The following is a 26581-nucleotide window of genomic DNA, read 5'->3' as shown; positions in this document are numbered from 1 at the left end:
GAACCATGCATGGACTGTCTTCCAAGTACCCTCTAGGTGTATCGGAAGCCCCCTAGGCTGTCTTGAAACCTCACCATAGATAAATCGTCGGTCGTCTTGCTGCTACATTACACTGAGAACAGCACTCAGGGAGATTGTTCATGTGTACGATAGGGTAGTCGGGTTGGACGGCTAAGGGTATGGTTGATCCTCCTTGGTTAGTGCCCTGAAAGATTGGGCCAAGTACTATATCAGACCCTTACGTATATTGCGATCTATAGCACCTAACACTCCTTCATACCATAGTTCCCGGGTCTCTCTCTAGATCACACATCATCTTTGCTAGATCAAATCTAGCAAGTGGGATTCTGTCACAGTTGCAAAAATTAGTTCCACCATTCAGATCCATCAGATCCACTAATCAAATTTATCAGATCCACCATTCAGATCTAACCGTTGGGTTCAGTAGCAGTCACCACAATCAAATCTGCCATTCAGATCTAGCGGGAGGGGTTTGATCACTGCCACATTCCTACTCATACTTTGTAGTTGAGGGTTAGCTGATAGATCAGACTATTTGTGTGGGCCCCTATACTTGGGCGCGATTCTCAAAAGACATTTGGCAGAATTGACTTTTCTGGGATTCGGCTACTATAGTATTCCCAAGCGAGGAGTAAAACTCCTTTCGGAGTAAGAAAAAAAAAAACCCGGGACCCTCCTGGGATGCTTATAGAAGACTTAGCCCATAAGAATCAGGTCAACAAGCTGAGCAACGTGGTACCATTCACTTGTTAGCATCAAAAAAATTTAAGGCAGTCCCAAATTTTATGTGCACCGGATTGGTGCATGGTACAAACTAGAGCTCAAGCTATGGCTAATGAGAAGATTGACACCCTTGAAACAAAGTTGGATGCAATAATTTCATCGCTCAATACCTTAGCTAACACACTCACAAAGAGCAAGTCGGAGGAACACGCGGAGGAATATGCTTTCAATGAAAATATTGAGAGTGAATCTAGCCATTTTCTTCACCTCTTTGACAACCACCAACAATCTGAGACATGACCACCCAAGCTGGACATGTATAGATTTGATGGCTCTCATCAGGCAATATGGCCAGCACAAATGGAGCAATATTTCACACTGAATCACAACAGAGACGATGCGACTCAGCTTAGTGTGGGTAGCATGTACTTGGACAATGAAAGATGGCAATGGTGGCAGTGGCATCAAATTTTCTATGGAAGGCTGGTGACTTGGCAGACATTTGCAAAGGCTCTTATGGATCGCTTTGACCATGAATCTAACTTTTTGGGTCATCTCGCTAAGCTCCAACATACATGAACAATGAATGAATATATTACAGCCTTTGAAGCCTTAGCCTTCTGCACAGTAGGTCTACATGAATAGTCCTACTTGGAATGTTTTTTCAGTGGTCTCAAAGAAGCCATAAATGCCCACATCAGACTACAACACCCAACCTCATGGTTGGATGCTTACAAGATAGCTTGTGAGATAGAACATGCGTTAGCGGCCTAGTCCTATTGCTCAAATTTCATAGCCAAGGGTCGCCCCACTTAGGCTCAAAGCACTACCCAAACACTCAAGGTTCAAAAGGTGTCACCAGTGGAAATGGAAAAAAGAAGAAAGCAATGATTGTGTTACTACTGTGATAAGAAATACTCTCCCAAGCATAAATGCAAGGAGGCCAAATTCTTTCAAATTGATGCTATTGATCACAGTTCATCAGAGGAAGCCCCACCACTTGAGGAACCAAAGGAGGAAGCCAAGGACAACCATCACGACAATGTACCTTAAGAACGAGTTATCTCGCTTCATGCTTTGGTAGGGATTTCTTCTCCCCAAACTCTCAAAATTAGAGGTTTTATTAAGCATCGCCCTATAGCAGTATTGATTGATATTGGCAACATTCATAACTTTATCCATCAAAGAGTCACAGAAGCAGTGCATTGTTTTATCAGAGAAGTCTCTAACTTGTAGGTCCAAATTGCTCATTGGGGGACAATGAAATGTGAAGGTCACTGTGAAAATTTCAAACTTCAAATGGGGGATTATTAGATAAAGACCAACATGTTTTCCATACACATGGGAGGGTGTTACATTGTCTTGGGTGCTGAATGGCTCCGCACACTTGGCCCAATCACAATGGATTTCCAAGAATTATATATGAGCTTTAAGTAGAACAACCACACACATACCCTCCGTGAACTCTAGGCGGGTGATCCCTCTATCGTCAGCTCACATAAGATGGAAAAATTGTTAAAAAAGGGCCACAATGGAGTTATAGCCCAGTTTAATGCCTTCCAGCCCTTCGAACCCATTTCTCTTCATATTCATCCTAAGATGCAATAGATCTTAAACAACCATCTACAAGTCTTTGACAAGCCTCATGAGCTTCCATCCTCAAGAGGCAAACATGATCCTAGGTTTACTTTGGTCCCAGGGGCCCAACCACCAAATGTGCACCCATATAGATATCTGTCACCCAAAAGAATGAAATTGAAAAAATCATCAAGGAACTCTTGGAAGTAGGTGTGATTCGTGCTAGAATTAGTCCTTATTCATCGCCCGTGGTCTTAGTGCTCAAGAAATATGGGGAGTGGTGTGTGTGTCCAGACTTCAGGGTCCTCAACGAGTCGATGTTCAAAGATAAATTTCCCATCCCGGTTGTCAATGATTTGCTAGATGAACTAAATGGGGCTCAATTATTTACTAAGCTCGATTTTCACTCGGGCTATCACCAAATTCGCATGAAAGAAGTAGAGATTCCAAAGACTGATTTTCAAACTCATGAAGGCCATTAGGATTTCGTGGCCATGACATTTGGTCTTTGTAATGTCCCATCAACTTTGTAGAGCCTCATGAACCACCTGCTCAAACCATATCTCAAAAAAATTGTCCTTGTTTTCTTTGATGACATCCTCATCTACAACTGCACCTGGCCACACATCTTTAGCACGTAGATCTGCTCTTGCAATTGCTCCGGAAGAATAAATTATTTGTCAAGATGTCCCAGTGCTCTTTTGGCATGGAAGAAGTTGAGTATTTGGGCCACATTGTGGGGCGTGAAGGTGTTAGGGTGGACCCAAAAAGATCCAGGCAATGCAGGATTGGCCTCAACCAAAGACCTTGAAGAGCTTGAGAGGATTTTTGGGTCTCATGGGCTACTATCACAAATTTGTCCCTAATTATGGTCACATTTCTAGACCCCTCACTCACCTCCTTAAGAAAAATTCATTTCTTTGGAATGATGAATCGCAACAGGCATTTATAGCTCTCAAACATGCCATGTATTCCGCTCTCGTATTAGCACTACCGAACTTCACCAAATCTTTTGTTATTGAATGTGATGCTTCAGGTACAGGTATTGAAGCAGTATTAACGTAGGAAGGTTGACCCTTGGCCTTCACTAGCTAATAACTAAGTGGGAAAAATCTGGGATGATCTACCTATGAGAAGGAGATGATGGCCATCTTACATGTAGTAGATACCTGGCGACCATACTTATTGGGGCGGCATTTCCAAATCTGTACAGACCATCAAAGCCTTAAATATTTTTTGGAGCAAGAGTATCCTCACCAAAAAAAAAAATGGCTCACCAAAATGATGGGATATGATTATGAGATAATTTACAAGAAAGGGCACGAAAATTTCATAGGAGATGTGTTATCACACCAATTTGAGGAGGAAAGAACCCTGCTCACAATCTCCCTTCCCATTCCAAAATCGATTAAAGAGGCTCGCAAGGAATGGCTTTCACATCCTTTTCTCTCCCAACTAATTAATCAATTGCAGGCGAATCCAAATTCCACAACGGGCTACTCTTGGCAAGATGAGATTCTTCGCTACAAGGACAGAGTTGTGATATCACCAACATCCACCCTCAAAAGCCACATTTTGGCGGAGTTGCACTCATATCCCACTGTAGGCCATTCAGGCTTTCATAAGACCTATGCTCACACTCGACGTTCATTCTTTTAGATAGGCATGAAAAATGACATTCTTACTTTTGTAGCTGAGTGCGATGTATGTCAGTGCCACAAAGGAGAAACAGTTAAATCCCCAGGCAGATTACAGCCATTGCCCATCCTGACCTCAATCTGGATGGATGTTTCTATGGATTTCATTACGGGTCTTCCGAAGTCAGGAAACAATTCAGTCATCATGGTTGTTGTGGATAGACTTTCTAAGTATGCTAATTTTTGTGCCCTACCCCACCCTTTTACACCGACTTTGTTATCTCAATCTTTCATGGACCAGATCTTCAAATTTCATGGCATGCCACTTCCATTGTGTCTAATCATCACCCGATCTTCACTAGTAAATTTTGGCAGGAGCTCTTCAGGCTACAAGCTACCCAACTACAACTCAATACTTCCTATCATCCCCAAACTGATGGTCAAACTGAAGTAGTCAACAAATGTTTGGAGACCTACCTCAGGTGTTTCACTTTAGAAAATCAACATCTATGGGTATAGTGGTTACCTCTAACCGAAAGTTGGTGTAACGCCAACTATCATGCCACCACCAAAATGAATCCATATGATGCAGTTTATGCTCAAATCCCTCCTTCACCTACTTCTTATATCAAGGGATGCTCGAAGGAACAACCAATGGATTAGCTCCTACAGAACTTCACAACCATGGTGGCCCACCTCAGAGAGAATCTCCATCAAGTTAAAAACTGCATGAAGTAACAAGCACATCAACATCATTCAGAATGTCAATTTCAAGATGGGGATCAGGGATTTTTAAGGCTACAGCCATATAAGCAAACATCACTGAAAGACAAGGGTTTTCAGAAATTATCTCCAAACTTCTATGAACCGTATCAAGTGCTTCAACACATTGGAGAAATCGCCTACAAGCTAGATTTTCCACCCCCTGCAAAAATCCACCCAATCTTCCATGTCTCATGCCTGAATAAAGTGATCGGGAACCATTACCGAATTCAAACAAGTCTACCTGAATTCTAAGGAAGTCCTCATCAAGTGAAAAGAAACCTCTTCGAAATATGCGACCTGGGAACCAGCCATTGTCCTTCGACAGTTTCCACAACTTCAGCCTTGAGGACAAGGCTATTCTCTTGCAGCAGGGCATGTTAGGGTCCAACCCTAACCCCCTCATTTATGTAATCGGATCGAGTCATAGTTATAGTTAAGTAAAGTGTCAATAAAGCCCATATTAATAATTGTAAGTGGTTCACCCGCATTTAAGGAAAGGACCACAGTTAGTTGCAAATGGGACATGGTATTAGATAGATGGTATTAATAAGAACCATGGCATTGACCCATGGTATTGCATGTATGAATCCTATATAAAGGATAGAGACTCCCCTCGAGGAGCATCATGTCTTATTTTGTAATTGAGCCCAACTCTATTGGAGGTTGCCCCCTCGAGGAAGCAAGTGAATATTGCTTTCCTTTCCGAATAATAAAATACTAGTTGTTAATTCTTATTGTTCTGTGTTCTGGGTATATTTCTTCGCATATTTCGTATTCTAGTATCTTATTGCAGGTCAAGAGCATAACAACTTTGACTTCTGTTTTGAGGTTGTCCTCTACCTTGATTACTATTTCCTCTTCGTTGAAAATAGCCTCTTCCTTGATTGTTTCCTCTGCCTTGAAAATTACTCCTGCCTCAACTGTTGCCACTATTAAAGTTGTTTCCTCTGCTTTGGCTTCGATGTCGACTCTATACATTATGTGCTTCTTGATTCTGATTGAAATTTCCTCTGTCTCCATTTCTAGAACTGTTAATCGATGATTTACTAGTGTTGGCCTCTGTGAAAAAAACATCTTCACCAACTTTCTTTTTCTTCCCAAAGTTTTTATCATGTTGTGTCAACATTTCACAGAGCTCATCAAACTTTAGTTTCTCTAACTTACCTTTTAATTGTAGAGTCTCCAAAAAATGTGTGTAGGAAGAAGGAAGTCCAACAATTAAAAATTATGATCATAAAACTATCGCCTACTTCTAGAAAACCAACATTAATTATTTCCTGCTAAATATTCTTAAGTCTGGAGATATATTCAAGAACATCACCTCCTTCAGTCAATTTTTGTTGCAATAATTTTAATTGTAGATCAACTTTCTTTGATTCAGGTTGAGTATCAAAGAATTCTTTAAAATTTCTCAAAGTAGGCCATGCATCTGTAGCATTTGGTATATGGACATACATTTCATCATTTATAGAAGATTTAATGAGATCTAATGCTTTGGCATTCTTAACTTCCCATTTTGCTAGTGTAGCTGCATCTATGGGTCTATTTGGCTTGATATCACCATCACATATACCATGCCATAGTTCATTATAAATGAGAGTGCTTTCGATGAGGTGTTGCCATGTTTTATAAGATTTTGTACCTTCAAGTTTGTTGGAATCAGAAAACAAATTTATCAACTTTGACATTGTATTGTTGAAGCTTCGCACAAATAATTTGGCTCAAAAAATATCAAGATGGGAAACACACCATGCAACAGACTACACAAAAACGAAAAAAATGATCTATCGGGGCTTGGCCTTGACCCTCGTATAGTCATTGAAACAGGAGAAAAATGATTGAGCTTTGCACTTGGCTCTAGTCAGTTTCTCAAAAAATTACAAGGTAACTTTCGAAATTTGACTTTTACAATGGTCTTGCAAATCCCGGTAAAAAAAAATTAACCCCCCTAAAGTAAAATTACTTTGAGTTACAATGCCACACTTATCTCTCCAAAAACAAATTACAAATAAAATCTCCTTATTACTCCAAAAAATTACAAAGGACCTTATTACTGCACAATTACTACAAAATCCATATTACTCCAATAATAATAAAACATTAAATAAAAATATATGCCTTATCTGTCCAAATTACAAATTTCAAACAATAGAAAAATTCTTATCTCTAAGCTATTTTCCGATAGATTTTCAAGCTGGCAACTTCCACGCATTCAGGTTCTGCACACAGGTTGGCTGGCTCACGCTGGCTTCTTGCTTGCTGACTATGTTTCCAGTGAATTTATAGTGAATATTCCCAATGTCTATAAAATCCTCCCCACTTCATTTACTTGGCAATAGGGAAAAAATTCGTCCAACAAAACTTAGCACTATCATCTGAAAATTTTACTATGTTTAAGCCCTCATGATCGTTGTTGAACCCCATCACCTTTTAATCCATCTCACAGCCAACTAAAAGGCCAATATTTTCTTTCAAGAATTTCAACCATCCCAGGCTTTGACGTTGTTCAAATATTTTCTAAGAGGAAAACGCCTACGAGAATAATTTGATCTTGTGGAAATTATTGCCAGTGGAGTTTTCATGCATAACAGACATTCCAATAATCGTTTTTAGTTCATTTTGAATGCAGAGCCGTTCTACCATAGTTGATTTCATGAGTACACTCATTTTTCTTTTCTGATAATATCTTCTAGAGAAATTTGTACTGCTACGACAACATCAAATTGAACAAGTTTCGAGGTTCACAATTTTTTTGTATCTTCTTGAGTTGAATCAATTTTATTTTAGGGATTTAACAAATGCATCGAATAAGAAAATAGTGTAGCAACCTTTGCTTATTCTATAAAATATCTGCCAAAGCACCATCGACTTCACCCAGACGGTTCAATTTTTCTATGAGAAACGGACTTTCCCTTCTTTAGTTTTGGAGATCCAAGATCCTCTAATCCTTTTGCTTTTCTCATCCTCAGCCATTGTTTTGTAGGGTTTATGGCAGCCCCATGTTCCTCTCACTACCTCCAGGCTCCCATGAACCTCAATTTTAAAATGAAATTTTTTATAATAATGCAAAAATTGATTTTCAAATTTAAAAATCTAAAATCAATAAAATAATAAAATTTATTTTCTTTTAAACACAAAACTAGACAATTTTCATACCAATCATTTGTTGATCAATTCAATGGAGTTTTCCAAACACTTGTAGAGCTGGAATCTCCTCCTCACTGTAGCTACAACATTACCGAAGCTCGCATACCACAATAATGGCAGAAGTGTCCTCAGAAACGTAATCTTATTAATCAGAAAAAATAATTACATCTGGAATTTTACAAGAGTTTACACGCGGACAACCAAACACTCTTGCAATGAGCTATTTATAAGCTCAATGTCCTAACTACCTCCAATTATGGATCACTTATGAAATAACAAGTGTCCACTTACAATAAAAGCTATTCAAACAACTTACTAACAATTCTCCTAAAATAGAGCCTAAGATATGACACATGGGTAGAGTCATACCTTTTACAACAATATACTAATTCTAAATGTCTCCATTAAATACTTAAATATTCTAGATTAATAATTATTAATTTAATATCATAAATTAATAATTATTTTATTCTAACTTAATAATCTATGATAATATTTATTTTTGGATCATCTAACAAACAACAACTTCAAAATCATATTCTTGGAACAATAAAAGCTATCTGCAGATGCACCCCCCCAACATCGGCTTATTGACCAGGTACTTTAGGGTCAAATGATCTGTATACATCTTAAAGTGGCCTCCTAGCAAGTAGTGTCGATACTTCTAGAGCGCATATACCAAAGCTAGTCCCTCGTGTTTAGTGATGGAATAGTTCTTGTCCGCTTTAGATAATCTAAAACTTGAGAATGCGATAGGGTGATCCAAGCCTTCTCCACCATCCTGTGTTAGTACTACCCCCAACATTATACACAATGCGTCAACATGGAAATGAAACTTTTTCTTCCATTTTGGGAAGACAAGAATCAACGCAGTAACTATCGTTTCCTTCATTATATCGAGGCTTTTCTTACAGTCATCATTCCAGTAGAATGTGACATCCTTCTTCAACAATATTTCCATCAGTGCGGTGATCTGGGCAAAAACTTTGATAAACCTTCCGTAGTACCCCTTATGTCCCAGAGTAGCACATAGTTGTTTCACACTTCGCGGTGCTTCCAAATTCAGAATCAGCATGATCTTTGCGGGATCTACCATCATCCCTTGTCTGCAAACCACGTGCCCTAATAGGTTCTCAAAAGGAACAAGAAACACACACTTCTTGAGGTTTAGCGCAATTTGGTATCTTCAGTAGGTATCCATCATCAAGTGTAAGCTCGCTACATGGTGCTTAACTAGCCCAAATACAGTCCAGTCATCGAAATAGCCCTCCAAGAACTTATGAATATATTCATTGAATGCCACAACAACCACGTGAGAAAAGATGGTCGACGGGTTCTTCAATCCAAATGGCATGGTAGTATATTGGAAGCAACCCCACTTAGTCGCGAAGGTTGTCTTGCTCCTATCTTTCGACGCGATTTTGATCTGGTGGTATCCTGAGAACCCATCTGTGAAAAGAGTATGCTTCTTGACCGCCTACTTTGTCCAACACCTCATCCATGAACAGAGTTGGGAATGGATCATGCACACAAGCTGGTGGGCCCCAGTATTGTAGCAATAATGCTACAACTCCTGGAACTCCCTTCTTAAATTTTATCAACCCGGTAGTTCGTAACAAACTTGGAAGCGACGGTGCTGTATGCACAAGTACTAGCTCTTGCCACAGCTGTCACTTGGTCAGCTGGCACAAGTCCGCTAGGGGCTCAAGCCAACTTCTATGAGCTCTTAGAAGAAGCTTTACAACTAATGGACGAAAGCTAACTCAAAGGAAGCTAATCTACTTGCGGAAAGAAACTGAAAGCCAAAAAGAAACACAAACCCTAGCAAACCCTAATTCTACCAACTAGTCCTACTGATGCAAAAATGAGAATGCAAACTACGAGAAGAGATTCCATTACTTCTAGGGAGGTAAAATGCATGTGTCTAAGTTATCACTATCTGAAGAAAACATCTTTTTGTATTTTTGATTAAGTTGTTGAAATTATCATGCATGTGCTTCTAACTAGTTTTCCACTATGCAGGGATGGATCAAGGGATGAAATGCTTTGGGAAAGGTTGGGATGGTACAGAGAGGGTCTAAGGGATCCCTAACATTCTTTCTGAGAGTTTCACAAAGTCTGGATGCCATTGAACCGTGTTTATGAACTTCTACAGGAAGTCTGCAGGGGTTTCTACAGGATGTTCTGTAATTCTTCTACAGGATGTTTCGAAATTGGATTTTTGAGGATGGGTGATTGATGGAAGATGCATGGATGGTTATGGAGGTAGGATGGGGGTCTGAAGTGACCCAGGAACTGATGGATGGAGTGGTGAGATGATATGTGGAAGGCTGATTTGGCTTTAAGGTAGTTGAGACAACAATGGAGAAGAAGGTAGGGTTACGTGGGCAAGAGGATGGGTGTGAAGCAAGAAGCCTAGATATGGGATGAATCAGATGGCTCTGATGAAGCTTGACCATGTGAGTGAGTGATAGAGATGCCCTGCACAATGCACATTCAACCGAATCAATGAATTCTTGCAAACAAACTAAGTCCTAGCTAACTTAATCTAACTGTCAATGAAATGAATAAACAGCAGCCTCGTTTGGAAAGAGAACCATGTACATCACGTGAGCAAGAACATTCCGAAAGATCTAAATGCATGACAAACTCCTACCAATCGATTCCCAAACATAAAAAGCTACTTTAACCAACAAAAGCAACCTAAGTAACAAAGCACGAATTAAATCTAAAGAGCAGACTTTATTTTAAGAATGCAGCGAACACACATAAAGATAAACAAGGGAGGTACTGGGCACTTGAGATGGGCCCAACCCCAAGAGCTACAGCCTCCCAAGAGAGATTTAGAGCTGGTGCAAAGCTGGATTCATCTTTATTAATCAAGAATGAAGAGTTACATCAAAACTGTCCACAAGGAGAGCTTGAGAATGAGCTGAAATCAAAGCTAATCCATTGCCTACAAGTTGAATTACAAAATGACTACAACAAGGCTATGAAATGACTAACTACTAGCTACTATCTACTGGCTAACTAGCTAACAACCACTGGCTACACTGGCTAACCAAAATGAGGCCCTAAGCCTTCTAGTTTATACAAATTGAGGACCCAACAGTCCTCCTAAACTTTAGGGACTCGGCTGCCCAAAACTTGGAGTTAATAGCAGTCCTACTTGACTTGCTTGGCTGCCCTTGTGTTGATTGATTCGGTGGCCCTTGAACTCCAAGCTGATGGTGGAGAATTTGAGGTAAGGGCCCATAAATGAAGGGGACACCTTCCTACAAATCCTCTAGCTTGTTCTCCCACGAATTTGGCTGCCAAGTGCTCATTAAGACCTTCAATTTTGTCTCCAAGTTGACCAAAAAGGCTACACAAAGCACCCATTAGACTTGTTGGCATAATGACCAACCAAATTCACTCTATTAACATAAGTGTAATCAAAAACATGTAATAAACTAATGAGAATGGTGGATTAAGTCAAATTAGGAGGTTGAATGAGCCCAAATAATTGTCCATTTTTGGGGCTCATCACATGCGTCATTCTATTTTCTGAGATCCACGCATATTCTTATCTTGTCCTTCTACTTCTTCTCTTGCACCACCATTGGGCTTACCCAATCGGATTCTCCCATAGGCTCAATGATGCCTACTGCAAGCATTTTATCTAGTTCTAAGTGGACTTTCTCCTTGTATTTTTGATTTAAGCGGTATGGCCTCTGCTTACTCACTTCACGTCAGGATTCAATGTGATCTTCATCACTCCTAGATCTTTGATTATTCCTTTCAAATACATAAACTTGGTCGGGAATAAGTCCTTTTACTCATGGAGTAATTTAGTGACCTTATTCACCATCGCATCATCCAATTAGTCTCCAATCTTTGTGAATTTGGGTTCTGCCTCCGTAACAATATTTTCCTACTTAGTCTTCACCGGCATGGTTATGTCAGGGTTCTCAATCTGTGGTCCTTGAACCTCACGGTGTCCTTCCATCTCTAGAATTTTATTTTCCATGGATCTTCATCGTCTTCTTCAGCATATACAATATAACATTCCTATGCAAAACTCAGTTAAGTAGCCCATTCAGGCTGCACTAGATCTACAAGATCCTGTAGAATCATAAATATGGTGGCTTTTACTTCTTGTATTGCTTCTTCAATATAGTCAAATCCATCCTCAAAACTGAAGGTCATCATGAACCCTTCACATAAGATATCGCATTCGTTGGTCCCATTGCGAAGCTCTATTTCTATAAAACAATTCATTGGTATAACATCCAGGGTATGACAAAACATGTGCACCCATTCAGGTTGTGGATTTTCTCCATATGCCTGCACCCACTTGGCCAGATGTGCATGTGGATCATCCCATCCATTGTGCTTGTCTATCAGTCACACCCTAGGCTTCCCAAATTGTGTGTGCATCATTCTCCTTCATTCGCACCAATCATCAAAGGTTCCTTTGCGCGTACCCCACCATCTCATGGGCGTAGCACGTAGTACCCAGTCCAAGGCCTGGAAGCATTGTTTTTCTGACAAATCCCTTTCAAATGCATCCAGGAAAGTATCAACCTCGTTCAGACCATCATAAGTAGGAAAATCTCTGACCTCTGTTGACACACAACACAATGACCTTATCATCATATTACAATTCATTGTAGTTACCTCATGTAACTGATTCTTCCATCCCTTTATTTCTTCATCAGAATCCAAAGTACAGGAACTCTTACGCTCCCATGCAATCCACCCATCCATTTTGGGATTTACCCAGTCTTGGTCTCGCGTTCTTATCTTATAGACGCACTCCAAATCATCATCACTTTTATAGTCATGCACTGGCTCCATATAGTGTGATCCTTCATTTAGGTCCAGGGGTAGAATTATGCGTAGTGACTTCTTCTAAAAAATCATATTTCACTTCTTTAGATTGATTACCCCATTCATGTTAGTGGCCCAATCAATTCCCAAGAGCGCGGGGTAGGGATTGCTATCATCAACAATCTCTATCACTTCAAATTCTGCCAGCACACTTGCTCCCTCGATATCCACAATTATCCCCTGCAATCACCCCATGGGTATTATTCTCTACTGGTTCGTCATCCTCAGGTCAATTGGAGACCATTGTAACAGGGGTCTTCCCATTCGATCCCATTTCTGTTTCTGCAAAACATTCGCATCTGATCCCAAATCTAGGATGACTTGTTCCATTTCATATTCACTAATCTATGTGGTTAGTCTCATTTCTCGTCCATTCTTATCTTATGCATTCCAATCTTATGGACTACACACGGTTCTCCTGGCGTGGTCCCAACACATCTATTGATGAGTTCCTGTAACCCTTTGACTACCTCACTATTGTGCAGTAACTTCATACAAGTTTCCAGGAATGTTGTGAGCATAGATGGATCCATTCCTAGCTCCGGTTTACCTTTGCTTCCTGAAGTGGAGGCATCAGTGAATTTCTTATTATCTTCCATGAAGGTTTCCTGAGTGCGATCCAAATCAAAATCTGCTTCTTTCACTGGATATTTGTGAACCTAAGTACTATCTTCTGGTTGTTTTCCTTTGCCATCTCCCATCTTGATTCTACTTCAGAGCACAATGTTCACATTCGGATCTTCCTCGCGTGGCTCAGACCTCATCATCTGCAAGTTCTGAGTCAAGGGAGTTGGTAGTGCTCCTTTCTCATGTACCCCAGCTATCAATGTAGGACAATCTTTCGTCTCATGATCAAACAATGTGCAAGGAAAACATGACGGGCACGTTGCATTCATGCAATCGCGGGCATAATGTCCTAGCCCTCCGCAATTGTAGCAAATCAACTATCTGCGACCTCTTCCAAGTCCTCCTCCACCTCGGCCTCATCCATGCCCTTGAAATCCTGTTCGTGCCATTCCTACATTCTGGTCAAGGGATCATGTTTCGGTTTGAACTATGTAGGTGGGCGTTCTATCCATCATCAGTTCATAACTTCTACAAGTGCTTTGTTCATGTCCCAATAACCTACAAAAGTTGCAGAACAATTGTTTAGAATTTTGCGTATAGTTCTGTAACAAGTGACAATTGTTTATATCATGTTTTCCTATAATTTCATAGATCGTGCACCACAAAGAAGGCACCGTGCTATGTCCTGCTTGAGCTTCCAGCCTTAACGGCATCGGTCCTCCTCCTGCGAGATAATTTGTAAAAATCAGGTAGTGGTCATTTTCATGACCCTGACCCTTGCGTTTCACACACCACACTCCTTCTCGCACTTCTGGTCAAGTTTTCCTATCCTGTTTTAGAATCTTCATCTCAAGGCACAGATTCTTTAGCTGTGCGTGGATCTGTTGAACTCCTAGGTTAGGATCCTACATCGGGGTCTCGTGAAGCCTCATGGAAATCGCCAAAGCTTCTACCTAAGTTGTTATCTTCTGTTGCGATAGAGCACTCCTTAAATGTGGTAGTAGCGAAGCTACAAACTACTTGTGATGTTGTCCATCCGTAAGATTCATATTGGCTTCACAAATCATACATTTCATCCTCTGATCCAGTTCCTAAGGAGTCTCGCCTAGTAGAATTGTGATCTCTTCAAATCCCATGATCAACTGCGCTTTAGACTTAGGCATGCTAAGTTATCTATTTAGTGCTCTTTGGATATCCATGACTCCTGCATTTGGATTATCGTTGAAGTACTTAATATACCAAGTTAGTGCATGATCTTGTAAGGTGCTAACGAGTGTCGCTTTCTTTATATGGTAATCTGTAACACCTTGCACTTCCCATACAACCCTTACAATGAACCAGAACTAGTCTGAATCCTCATTTCCCTAACCTTTGAACATAGGAAACTTCAATGTGCTTGCCATATTAAATCGAGGTGGTGGTGGAGTTGGTACCAGTGAAGATGGAGCTGATGGCGGTGAAGCTGGTGGTGGTGTGGGTGGAGGTGGTATTCATGGAATTCTTTGCCTTATTAGATGGATAACACTTCACGGAGAGACCTTTGTGAGCTCTTCCTCATCTCCTCGTGGAGGTGAAATCGAGGGGATATTTTTTGGATTCTTATTTCCTTCGTTCCTATAAATCATTCCATTTCGCATAGCCCTGAACATCAAGGTAACTGCATAACCCTCTTTTTGCACGAAAACATTTTAATCTAAGTATTCAACGGACTTACCTCGTGGTCCTTTGAGAAAGCATCACTCTGACTCATTGTCGTTGACTATGGTGTCAACCGCTAACTCAATAATGAATTCTCCTATAATACGATTGAGCCAAAGATCAACAGAGCACACGATATTATCCTCTGATGCTTCCAACCTTCACACTAACTCCGGGGTCCACACAATAGGAATGTCAAGTTTCCACCTTCCTTGGTTATCTGCTAGCTTTGCGATCCACTCGTATAGCTCAATAGGGAAGGACATGAAAAATATTTTGTGGATCTCCGTGTACAGGTAGTTTTCTAGCCACTCTTCTTTTGACAGTCGCGGGTTTTTGTTCTCGTGTGTCGCAAACTCGTGAATTCTTCTTTCCAACCAACCTTCAATTTCTTTCTTAGTTGGATTCCAATGATACGACATAAGACATCTCTATGCAGGTTCTGGTCCCAACCACGAAACCATTTCTTGGCTTATGGGGTCCTGACCCAGGTTCAAAGTTATTTAGACAAACAAATCCCTACACTACTAGTCATTTTGGCATCAGCCCATGGAGAATGAACTGAAGTCTCACCAGAAGTAGTATGGGGGGATGCCGGAACCAAGTTTCTACACCCTTTAGATGTTTGCGATGTTGGTTTAGTCCAACTAGAACTGACTTCATGTAGGTCTCTTCATGCACTGTTCGAACCTTTGGTACCCTCGCGAACTGACACAGTCATCTTTTACATAGGCCTAACCAAGGGCTAAGATGATTTCGTGCTACTATAGCAGCAATCTATGCTATTTCCCAACCTAGACTGAATATCTTACTTATCTTCTTAATTGGTCTTAGTTAACTTCGCATAAACAGATATTCTATATTGCATTCACTTAACAAACACAATTATACACATTCGTGCATCATATAAGTATTAGAAGTGAATTTCATACCTAATATAACAGAGGCATAAAACAAGAATTAAATACAGAGAAATGATAGAAACTTCTCTTTATTAATACTTCCAACTATTTAGAGACTTGACTTGCCCTGCACAATCAGTTGCAAGGGTCCACTCACTCAATTGCGGACTACTAGGCCTCTGCACACTCAGTTGCAGAGCCTTCTCCTACTCTTTGACCCAAACTAAACTTTACTCCACAGATATGACTCAATTCTTCATCATTGCTTAGATTAGTTTAGGTGCCTTAACTACTTAGAACCTCGCTCTCTTTATACAATCTCGCGGTCTGTGGACCCTGGGTAGATCTCTACAGCCGACATTACAATAACAAAATAAGGGTGGAAAACCCTATGACTCTTTAACAACTACATGATTTGCGCCCAAAAAATGGAGAGTCTATACATTGGAATTACAATATTTGACCAAAATATGGGCTCTAAGCCCAAAAACATCCTTGGGGGATCCCGTGCCCAATAGGTTATAGGGGTGCATTTTGATCTGGATTATAATAAGATTAGCATGCAACCCACATAACTTGTTCATATGGCTAAGGTCCTTGAGGTCTTATTTGATTGATGAAAAAAAATTTCTTTGACCCGCCTAATGCTCCTTGATATACAACTTTTAGGCCTAGCAAAGAAAGGCACTTTTATGTTGCATGATTTTCTTCACAGACTAGGAAAAAATCTATGACATTTATTGGGCACTCATTCCTAGGATGTCTTCTGGTGCATCTAGGGTATAAAATATCCTGAGTCGTTTCTTCTTCCTCTTCCTTCCTTTTGATTTTCATGGTATCCATTTGTAGTCTAAATGTATGCAACATTTCACTCTTCAAATCCTCCAACATGTTACCTATCTCATTCTTAGTGGATGTTGTTGAGGGAGAGGAACTAACCAATCCTTGACTAGCCCTACCCTTCTTTCTAGCAACCCTGGAGTAATTATTGAACATAGTCTGAATATCATCATAAGATAATTGATAGACATTGCCTCTAGACAACATGTTGAGGGTTTCCAACATGTCTTCTCCGATCTCTCATATAAGAACTAGTTTGAGTAATTCGAGATCAAGGGTGTAGTTTCCCTCCTATAACTGAGTTGAATTCTCTCCTCATAGACTTCTAGGGATTCATCAAGTCCAGGAGTGATCCTAAATATTTCTTCCTTTGTTTCATTGAACCTATAGTAGTCCCTCTACTTATTATTGAAGGATTGTTGCATTTGGGCCCACGTAGTGATGCTACCCCCAGGAATACCCATAAACTAGGACAAGGATGCACCTTTAAGGGTAGAGGAGAATAACTTCATTTTTTCCTCATCACAAGAATAGGCATAGGTCCTACAGAGAACATCAAATTCAAACATCAAGGTATCAAGATCCTCACAGGTCAAGCCATGGAAGTGTAGAAGGGAAGTATGGCTTATGTTCTTCATTCTAGCCTCTCCATTGGTCTCTATGATAGGGAAAATATCATTGTCCCTATTTTTAGGAATTGTTTGAGTAGGTGAAGTGGGTTCTTCTTCTTCCCTAATAGGTTCTTCAAAATTTAAATTTGCTCACCTAGAGGGTCTTCTACCCCTGTATTTAGAGGGAAGTTGTCAGTCACTAAAGAAGAGTGAAGGTTGACTGTTTGAGGGTGTGTGGGATTTTGGTAAGAAGTGTCCTTGATTATACCTACATATACAAGGAATGAAAGAAAATTTTGTTTTTTTTCTTCTTATTTTTTATTCTTTCAAATATTGTCTGTAAAATACAAAACAATGGTTAAACATAAACAACATCTACTTATGCATCTCCTTGATAATGGCACCAAAATGTGGTGATCCTTTGTATTGCACCAAGAATTTTGCAACCTGGGGTTCGTAAAAACTATGAGGCAACAGTGTTATATGCACAACAGATAGGATTCCACTCATTCCAACCTCAGTTATGAGATTAGATCAACAAGTGATCAAACACCCTTCCTCCTATTGAATTATAGTGAAATCTTGATAAAAGGACAATTGGAAATTGCTTTTTGATTTTAAAATAGAAATTCCTTTGACTAAGCTTGTAAAACCCTAACTAATCAATTCGTGAAAGGAAAGCTATGTTATATTGCATAATTAATCAAATTACCTCATCTACTTGAAATAATAAAACTTATTTATCTCACATAATTTATCAAACTACCAATCAAAACTGCATGTGTCATATACCTAGCTCATACTTTCTCATAAATCAATAACCTACTTGCCTAATAAAGAAACTAACTCTACTTTGTTTTTAGAGTGAAGAAAAGGAAGTTTTGAAGTGGCCTAAGAGATTTCCCTGACCACAATATCACATTTGGGGATCATTATGCATCTTTGCTAAGTCAAAATTATAGTGGGGGTCGAAACTGTTGAAGGAAAATCCTGCTACAAGTTTGGTACAAGCGATTACTACAGAAGGCCTGTAATGCTACAGACAGGCTTGTAATGGTAGAACAGGTCATCTGAGTGGTTTTTGATGGTGATAATGTTGTCTTGAGGGTATGGAGAGGTGGATAGTAGCTCAATCAAATGAAGGGAGGATGGTTTGAGCACCTAAACATGCTTAGGACCTCTTAGAGGCCTATCTTACACTAGGATGAGTGATCTCGGTGACCTAGGAATAAGGGCTTACAAAACAGGGATTTGGTGTAGAGTTTGGAAGTGGAAGGATAATATGAGAGAGCTTAGGATGGAAGTGGTGAATGTGCCATTCCATGTAGATCCACCAACCCTGCACTCAATCACATGCATGCATCAATTTATCATTAATAAAATGAAAGAACCAATGATGCAAAATATGAGTTGAATTTAAATAACATCTAATTCATGCAATACCACTGGTCCAATAACTCAACTAACTTCTAAGCTATAGAAACAAAATGTAAAACATGTTAACTAACACTAATCTATTTCTAAGAAATCATAAACACATTATTTTTGGGTTGTGGTTATGAATCCTTCCACTCATTCTCCGACGAGAGAGGTGATGTATAAGCTGCAATCATAGGATTTTATAGGTTAGGTCCTCCTTAAATGCAAGAGACTATGAACTACTTGGAATCAAGAAGAAATAAAAGTCTAAGAAAAGGGACCAAAGCCTCTCGGTTGGACCTAAACCCAAGGGTCTCATCCCTCTCAAACTATCTTAGATGTAACTTAAAATCCAACTTCTCATTATCAAAAAATGCAGGACTAATACAACACATAAAAGTTGCAAATAATAATGTCAAGCTTGGAGCTCTATAGCTACACCTAACTGAACAAAATTTTTGAATATAATTGGGCTCTTCTTCTAGTTTATTTATACAAAAGGGCGGCTGAAGTAGCTCCCTTGAAAGTAGGAATGGTTCCCTCTTTGATCTAGAAAAAGGTGGATCTTGTCCTTCTTGATCTTCACTTGGACTAGGAGTCACTTGACTTCTAGTGAACTCGAATTGGTGAGAGCAGATATGGTGATCCCAAGTCGAGTTTAGGGAGATAAGGAGGTGGAAAAACCCCCTAGATTCTCTCCTAGTTGTCTCCATTAATCCCCTGGATAGTAATAGCCTAAACAATTCTTCATTCTCTTTCAATTTAACCACATTATGGCACATACTATGACAAACACCTTTTACTTCTCTTATTAAGCATAATATAATGAAAAATGTGAATTAATGCAAGATAAGGATAGTTTTAAGGCTAGAGGATCGCATATTAATCCTCAAAATGTACCTATTGATGGGACTCATCAAACCCATATCCTTATAGTCAGTCCACTCCACACTCTATGAGATTAACACCAAAAAATCATAATGAAGATTAAGCATCAAAGTAGCAAAGAGAATGAGAGATGCATTAGCCTGAATAATGATACATATCACACTTCATTGTATACTAAAACACCACCTAGTTTCGAGGAGTTTACCCATCACACAACTAAACCATATGAGCACTAAGCCATATATAAGAAAATAAGAAAGGCTCATCTTAGAGGAGTGTGAGAAGAAAGCACTCGAGAAGTCGAAACCAAATGCTGAGTAGCACCAGAACCTCACACCAACCCTCCTTGCAACAATAATATTATTAGTACATCTACGACATGAACTACAGTGTAAATCCAAACTAGACTAACATGAAATACATAAACATGTTAATTGTTAATTTAAAAACCCACTTATGTGAATTAGTGAAGTCTAAGATATGGAACAAAAGCCACCAAAGCAGAAATAGAAGTCCTTACAAATGCATGCAAGAGCTAAGAGAAACAACAGTAAATGCCAAGACAACCCTAATTCCCCAACATTATCACCACCATTGACAAAAAATAGGGCCTGTAATTGAGACCACTAGACACCTGACAAGAAATTGGGGAAGTCTTGACGGGAAAGCCAAAGGCAAGAAAGAAACAACTCCTCCCTCAAATTCACAATGAATTTCCTATGAAAACTACTATAATATAACCAGAATAGCTAGCAAATTCCATAACCAAAAATATAAGTGGAATTACAGTTTCCTAGAGGTATCCATGTTAATTGGAAGGTTGATTCGATTCTACCACGACATGTTGTTAGCTATAAAATTGGTGCAACTGTACCACACAGACATTCAGATTTACTCTCGTCCTTCAAACATTCCTTCTTTTGCTCTGCTCCACTATCCCACTTTAGTGTCAAGGTATTTCTTCCCTATTTTGCATCCAACACCTCTTCACATACCTATCATAATGTTTGCATGAGATTATTCATATCTCACTCACACTCGACACACTTCAAACTACCCTAAGCACCCTCTATTAATGCCATTCCTCCATCAAACCGATTCAATGAAATGACCAAATCACACAAATTTATGTTAAAATCACTAGTGGTGTGTTTCCATGTTCCTTGATGTATTAGTCGGGTTAGGTAGTTGCAACCCTCCCCTCTCCTCTCTCAAAAGTCAACCAATCACAAATTTCAATTTAATAAATAATACAATACTAAAAGTTATATTTAAAAATATGGAAAAATAGTTAAACATATAAAATATATTTTCATGAAAATTATATTTAAAAATTATTTAGTTTGCCCAAATCATTTTAGAAAGTATTACAATTTTGTTTAAAAGAAAAAAGAGAAGTAATGACATACTATGGAAATTTGTCAAAGATGTATGTTTCCCTATAGATTAACAAGTTCATGCAATGTGCTAAAGCAAAAGATAAGAATCTACTTCTACTTTCAACCAGTGGAATCCAATAGATCGATGAAAATAATAATAGGAAAAAGAAGATAAGTCAATGGAACATAACATAATAAGTTTATCTATGGAAATCCACTACTCAAAACCCCTTCTATATATATTGTATTAATCAGAAATATGAGTGTAGTTACAAGACTTGTTCCCATAAGAGAAATTCGACACAAGTATGCTCAATTCTTTGCCTTACAATCCCTCTCTCAGCTAACACTTAACCAGTTTCCACTGCCTTCAAAGCCCCTAATTCCTTGCAGAATTCCTAGGATGAATAGATTATATTTAAAGGAAATTCATGCTTTCAGAACTACACAATCATAATTTAGGTTATCTTCTTAATTGCATGCATGATATTTACAACTCAATAAATCATACAATTGATAATGCATTATCCCTACACTCTAGTCTCAATTGATTCTTTGAACTAACATGCATTAGTTTCTTAGGAGGGAATCTTTAGTTAATTGGAGTAACACTTACAGATGCACCAATGCACCAACTTATTTCTAATCCTCTATTAGTTACACAAATAGTTAGAGCTAATTTAACTAACCATAACTCGGTCAAATTGAGTTATCTAGTTACAACTCAAATAAACTCAACATGAACTCCTAAAAGTTAGGGAGAACATATACATGACTACATAAAGACTTCCAACTTGAAATTCCTAGGATAATTAAGTTAATAAACATAGTTAACTATTTATAGAATTCAATTTTAATTCTCAGTTTAATTCAAGGAAAAATTAAAATGAAATTTCTTGTTGTCATTTCTCAACTCTCCCTTTGAAAAAGAAAGGGATTATCTTTCTCCCTTTACTCAAATTTACATCTTGACAACTCCTTTCTCAAAATGTCATGATCTTTCTCCTCTATGGGCATGTACTCTAACAACATAATCCACCTCAATACATAATATTTGAGATGATGATATCAGATATCAATTTGTTTGGACCGATCATGAAAAACTGGATTTTCATAGAGTTTGATACAACTATGATATCACAATAAATCACAGTTGGATCCATCTACTGACCAAACAAATCAACGAGGATCTTCCTAATCTAGATGGCCTCACATACTGCCTGACTCACAACCATGTAGTCTCCCTTTGTGGAACTCAGTGCAACCAATCTTTGTTTCCTATTGTTCCAAGAAACGATCGTTGACCGAATACTGAAGATTCGTCCTAATGTGCTCTTCCTATTAGATGGAATCCCTCTCCAATCTGCATATGTGAAGTGTTGAAGCTTGAATATATTTGTCCGTCTATATAATACATACTGAGAAGTGCCCCTCGGGTATCTCAACAAATTCTTTTCCACCTTCCAATACAGCTTCATAGGCCTAACCAGCATTTGAATAAGTTGAGTAACTACATAGCACATATTCAGTCGTGTGTTCACCAAGTACATGAGTGAATCCACAATCTACCTATAAATAGTAGCTTCAAATACTTCCCCTAAGGTAACATCCTCCTTCCTCCAGTTACCTTATAAATGAGTGTCCATGGGTTTTCTGCTCTCCATGTGGAATCTCTTCAGTATCTCATTGACATACTTACCATGAGACATAAACAACTCCTCATCACCCTCCCAAAGTTCCATGACAAGAGAGTAATGCATGAGCCCCATGTCCTTCATCTCAAACTCTCTTCCAAGGTCCTCCTTGCAAGACTTGATCAAATGATCATCACATGTCAGTATGAGATCATCAAGATACAATACAATGATTAACAGTTTACCTTCCACCACTATGTGGTACAAGTTTTCATCCACTTGAGTCTTCGTGAAGCCCAACCCAGTGAGGTAGATATATATCCTAATGTACTAAGCACGAGGTGCTTTCTTCAGCCCATACAACACTCTCTTGAGTTAGCCACACATGCGAAACACAGTCAAAGGTCTCAAAATCTTCATGCTACTCTATGTACACCTCTTCCTCAACCATACAATTAAGGAAATTTTTATTTACATCCATTTGATGTATCATCCAACCCATATGTGCCAATAGTGCCAATATAGATCTGATCGATGAGTACCTTGCAACATAAGAAAAGGTCGCATCATAGTCAATCCCCTCTACCTATGAAAAGCCACGGGCCACAAATCTAGTCCTATGCTTCTCCACACTATAATATGTAGCTTTATTTGTCTTGTAAAGCCATCCAGAGCTCACCATTGACTTTTCCTCTGGTCTCAGAACCACATCCCAAACGTTTTTATGAAATATGGAGTCATACTCTTCCACCATGGCATTAACCCAAACCCACTGTTGCACTGCTTCCTCAAAGGAAGATGGCTTTGTCACACAACATCCTCTCATAAGATCCATGTATCTAGCATACCTCTCAAGTGACCTCCTCTACATACATTGAGATGTTGGTTCTCTCACATTCTCTTGTGCATCATGCAACAATCTGTTAGCCTCTCATGTGCACTTTCTCCCATCTTTGGAAAATTTTGCCTGAGTGGATGTCACCACTCCCAAATCATGTGCATGTGGCTAGTCCACATAAATATGAGGCTCCTCCATATCAGGAACCAAAAGTTTCTAATCTGCATGTATCTATAGCAGCCTATCCATGGAAACTCGCATGGTCATTTTCTCATCAAACCTGACATCCCTATGAACAACTATCATCCTGCTAGTCAGCAAGTACACCCAGTAGTTGTGAGGTGTATCAATGTACCCCACAAATATCGCCAACACTGTTATCAGCTCAAGCTTCATCCATGCATCTTTGGTCACATGGAAATATATCGATGAACCAAAATTCGTAAAGTGACCAACATCTGGCCTCTTACTAGAGAAAGCCTCCTCTACTGTCTTGATCCCAAGTATCCAATTCAAGCTTCTTTTATGCAAATATATTGTTGTGTTGTATTCCTCGGCCAACAAGTTTAGTGGTAGGCCCTAATCAGGAAACATCGCATGTGCCGCCCCTACAATGATTCTGTTCTTCCTCTTGGCCACCCCATTTCGTTGTGGGTTATGGGGTGTCGTCAACTCTTGTTTAATCCGTTATACTACACATAAGTTCTTAAACTCATTTGATACATACTCACCACTATTATCACTCCTCAGAGCTTTAACCTTATTTCCCGACTCTTTCTCAACCAATGCTTTAAATTCACAAAACTTTGTGAAAGTTTGATCCTTCTTCTACCTGAAACATATCCAACATTTACAAGAAAAGTCATCAACAAATATAACATAATACCTATGTTTGGTCATGGATGCTATCAAGAATGGCCCACACACATCTAAATCGACACACTCTAGAATATCTTGTGCTCAACTATCTTTATCGTGAAAGGAAGCCTTGGTGTATTTTCCCAAACTACACCCCTTGCCTGTATCATCTGATCTAGTGTACATTTGGGAAGCCGAGTAGAGATCTGTTGCATGATGTTAAATTGGAAACTAGGGCCAAACTCCATGTGGGTTAGCTTATTTCTGGCAGCTGATATTTTTATTGGATCCCTCTCGTCGAAAGGTGTAGGATTGATCCAAAGATCATCCGATTCCGATAAGTATTTATGGATATATGAATTTATTTTGTTTATGTAATTATTATCAAGCCGACCAGCACTTATGTAGGCTCTAGAAGCTCAACCAACGTGTCTATTCAACCCCTACATTTTTAGTATAAATAAGAGAGGATTTGATGTCATTCTCCATGGGAACTCCTCCTCTCCACGTCTTGGGTTTTTGGAGAAGGAGGAGAACCAAAAAGATACGCACATTCTTCATGTGCTCTCCTCTCCACATCTTGGGTTTTTGGAGAAGGGGAGACACTAATGAAGGATGCCCTAAGATGTTGCCCTAATGGATCTGTCATAACAACGCAGGATCTGGCAGCGTGGTTTAAGGATCTATATGCAGTCGTGAAGGAATAAAATACGTTGACCTAGCCGCAGTCAATAACCATATCATGCAGGCCCTAAATCTGGCAGCGTAGTGGACATATACATACGCAGTCATTCTGGCAGTGCAATGAACATATATACGCACAGTTAATGAAGCCGCAATCTTTGGAATGAAGACGCAGTCCATATATATATACGCACAGTTAATGAAGCCGCAGTCCATACATATATACGCACAGTTAATGAAGCCGCAGTCCATACATATATACGCACAGTTAATGAAGCCGCAATCCATACATATATACGGACAGTTAATGAAGCCGCAGTCCATACATATACACGCACAGTTAATGAAGCTGCAGTCCATACATATATACGCACAGTTAATGAAGCCGCAGTCCATACATATATACGCACAGTTAATGAAGCCGCAGTCCATACATATACGCACAGTTAATGAAGCCGCAGTCCATACATATATTACGCACAGTTAATGAAGCCGCAGTCCATACATATATACGCACAGTTAATGAAGCCGCAATCTTTGGAATGAAGACGCAGTCTATATATATATACGCACAATTAATGAAGCCGCAGTCCATATATATATACGCACAGGTATGAAGCCACAGAGGTATCGGGTCAAGGCATGACTAAACGCCACATTCTAGATATGGAACGCAGTCATATATGTCCCCCACAGTTTGGAACACGCAGTCATATCTGAAACCCACTGTTTGGAATGCAGTCATAGAACCTGCAGAAACGCAGTCACTTATGTAAACGTAGTTAGCTGCAGCCAAGGTATGAAGCCAGAGAGGTATCAGGTCAAGGCATGACTAAACGTTGTTATAAAGACTCATATACACAGTTAATGAAGACAGTTACACGCTCATGGAGTTTTGGTCTTCTTGCCTCCTCCCAGTCTTAATGTCTTGGCACACCATTGATGAAGCAAATCCAGGAGGTATTCTTGAAGCAGTATCCTCATAATAGCCAGTAGTGGTTAGGGTTTGATCTAGAAGGACTATGTTCTCTGCATAACTATTATAGCATAGAAGATCACTATATATATATCTTCAATAAGTATATAAGGAATGATCTTCGTCACATGTTCCTATGATCTTGATGGCTCTAATGTGAATGTGTATCATGATGATCTCAGCGGAAGGAATGATGAAGTAAAGATGCAGCATGATGGGCAAGTTAAGTAAGGAACAACATGATGTATGGGCAGTATGATGTAGATCATGGACAACATGATGTATGGGCAGCGTGATCTATGAGATCATGAGCAACATGATGGTGCTAACGGTAAGGTGCAACAAATGGATGAGATGCAACACGATGATAGGTATCAGTTGAAGTAGAATGTCTTCAACTGATCTCATCATTATAGGAGATGATCTATGCTCAGATCTAGATAAGTCAAAGTGTTGACTTCTGTTGTAAATGTACTCTCTCTCTCTTTCTCTGCTGAACTTTGAAGATAAAAGAAGATTTGATCAAAGGGTTTCCCCACACATT

At 39.3% G+C, this 26581-nt stretch overlaps 1 pseudogene; it reads right to left on the bottom strand.

Annotated features, from left to right (window-relative positions):
• Positions 1-5744, bottom strand: part of LOC149209817 (putative sucrose-phosphate synthase 3) — an 87686-nt pseudogene extending 81942 nt beyond the window's left edge.
• Positions 5745-26581: the final 20837 nt, after the last annotated feature.

This window comes from Pinus tabuliformis, chromosome 1_2 (genome assembly GCF_031772625.1).
Source record: "Pinus tabuliformis cultivar Carrire ecotype Pingquan chromosome 1_2, CPIR1, whole genome shotgun sequence".
Lineage (NCBI taxonomy): Eukaryota > Viridiplantae > Streptophyta > Pinopsida > Pinales > Pinaceae > Pinus > Pinus tabuliformis.
Note: the sequence above shows the minus strand (reverse complement) of the source record. Positions and strands in the feature narration are given on the sequence as shown.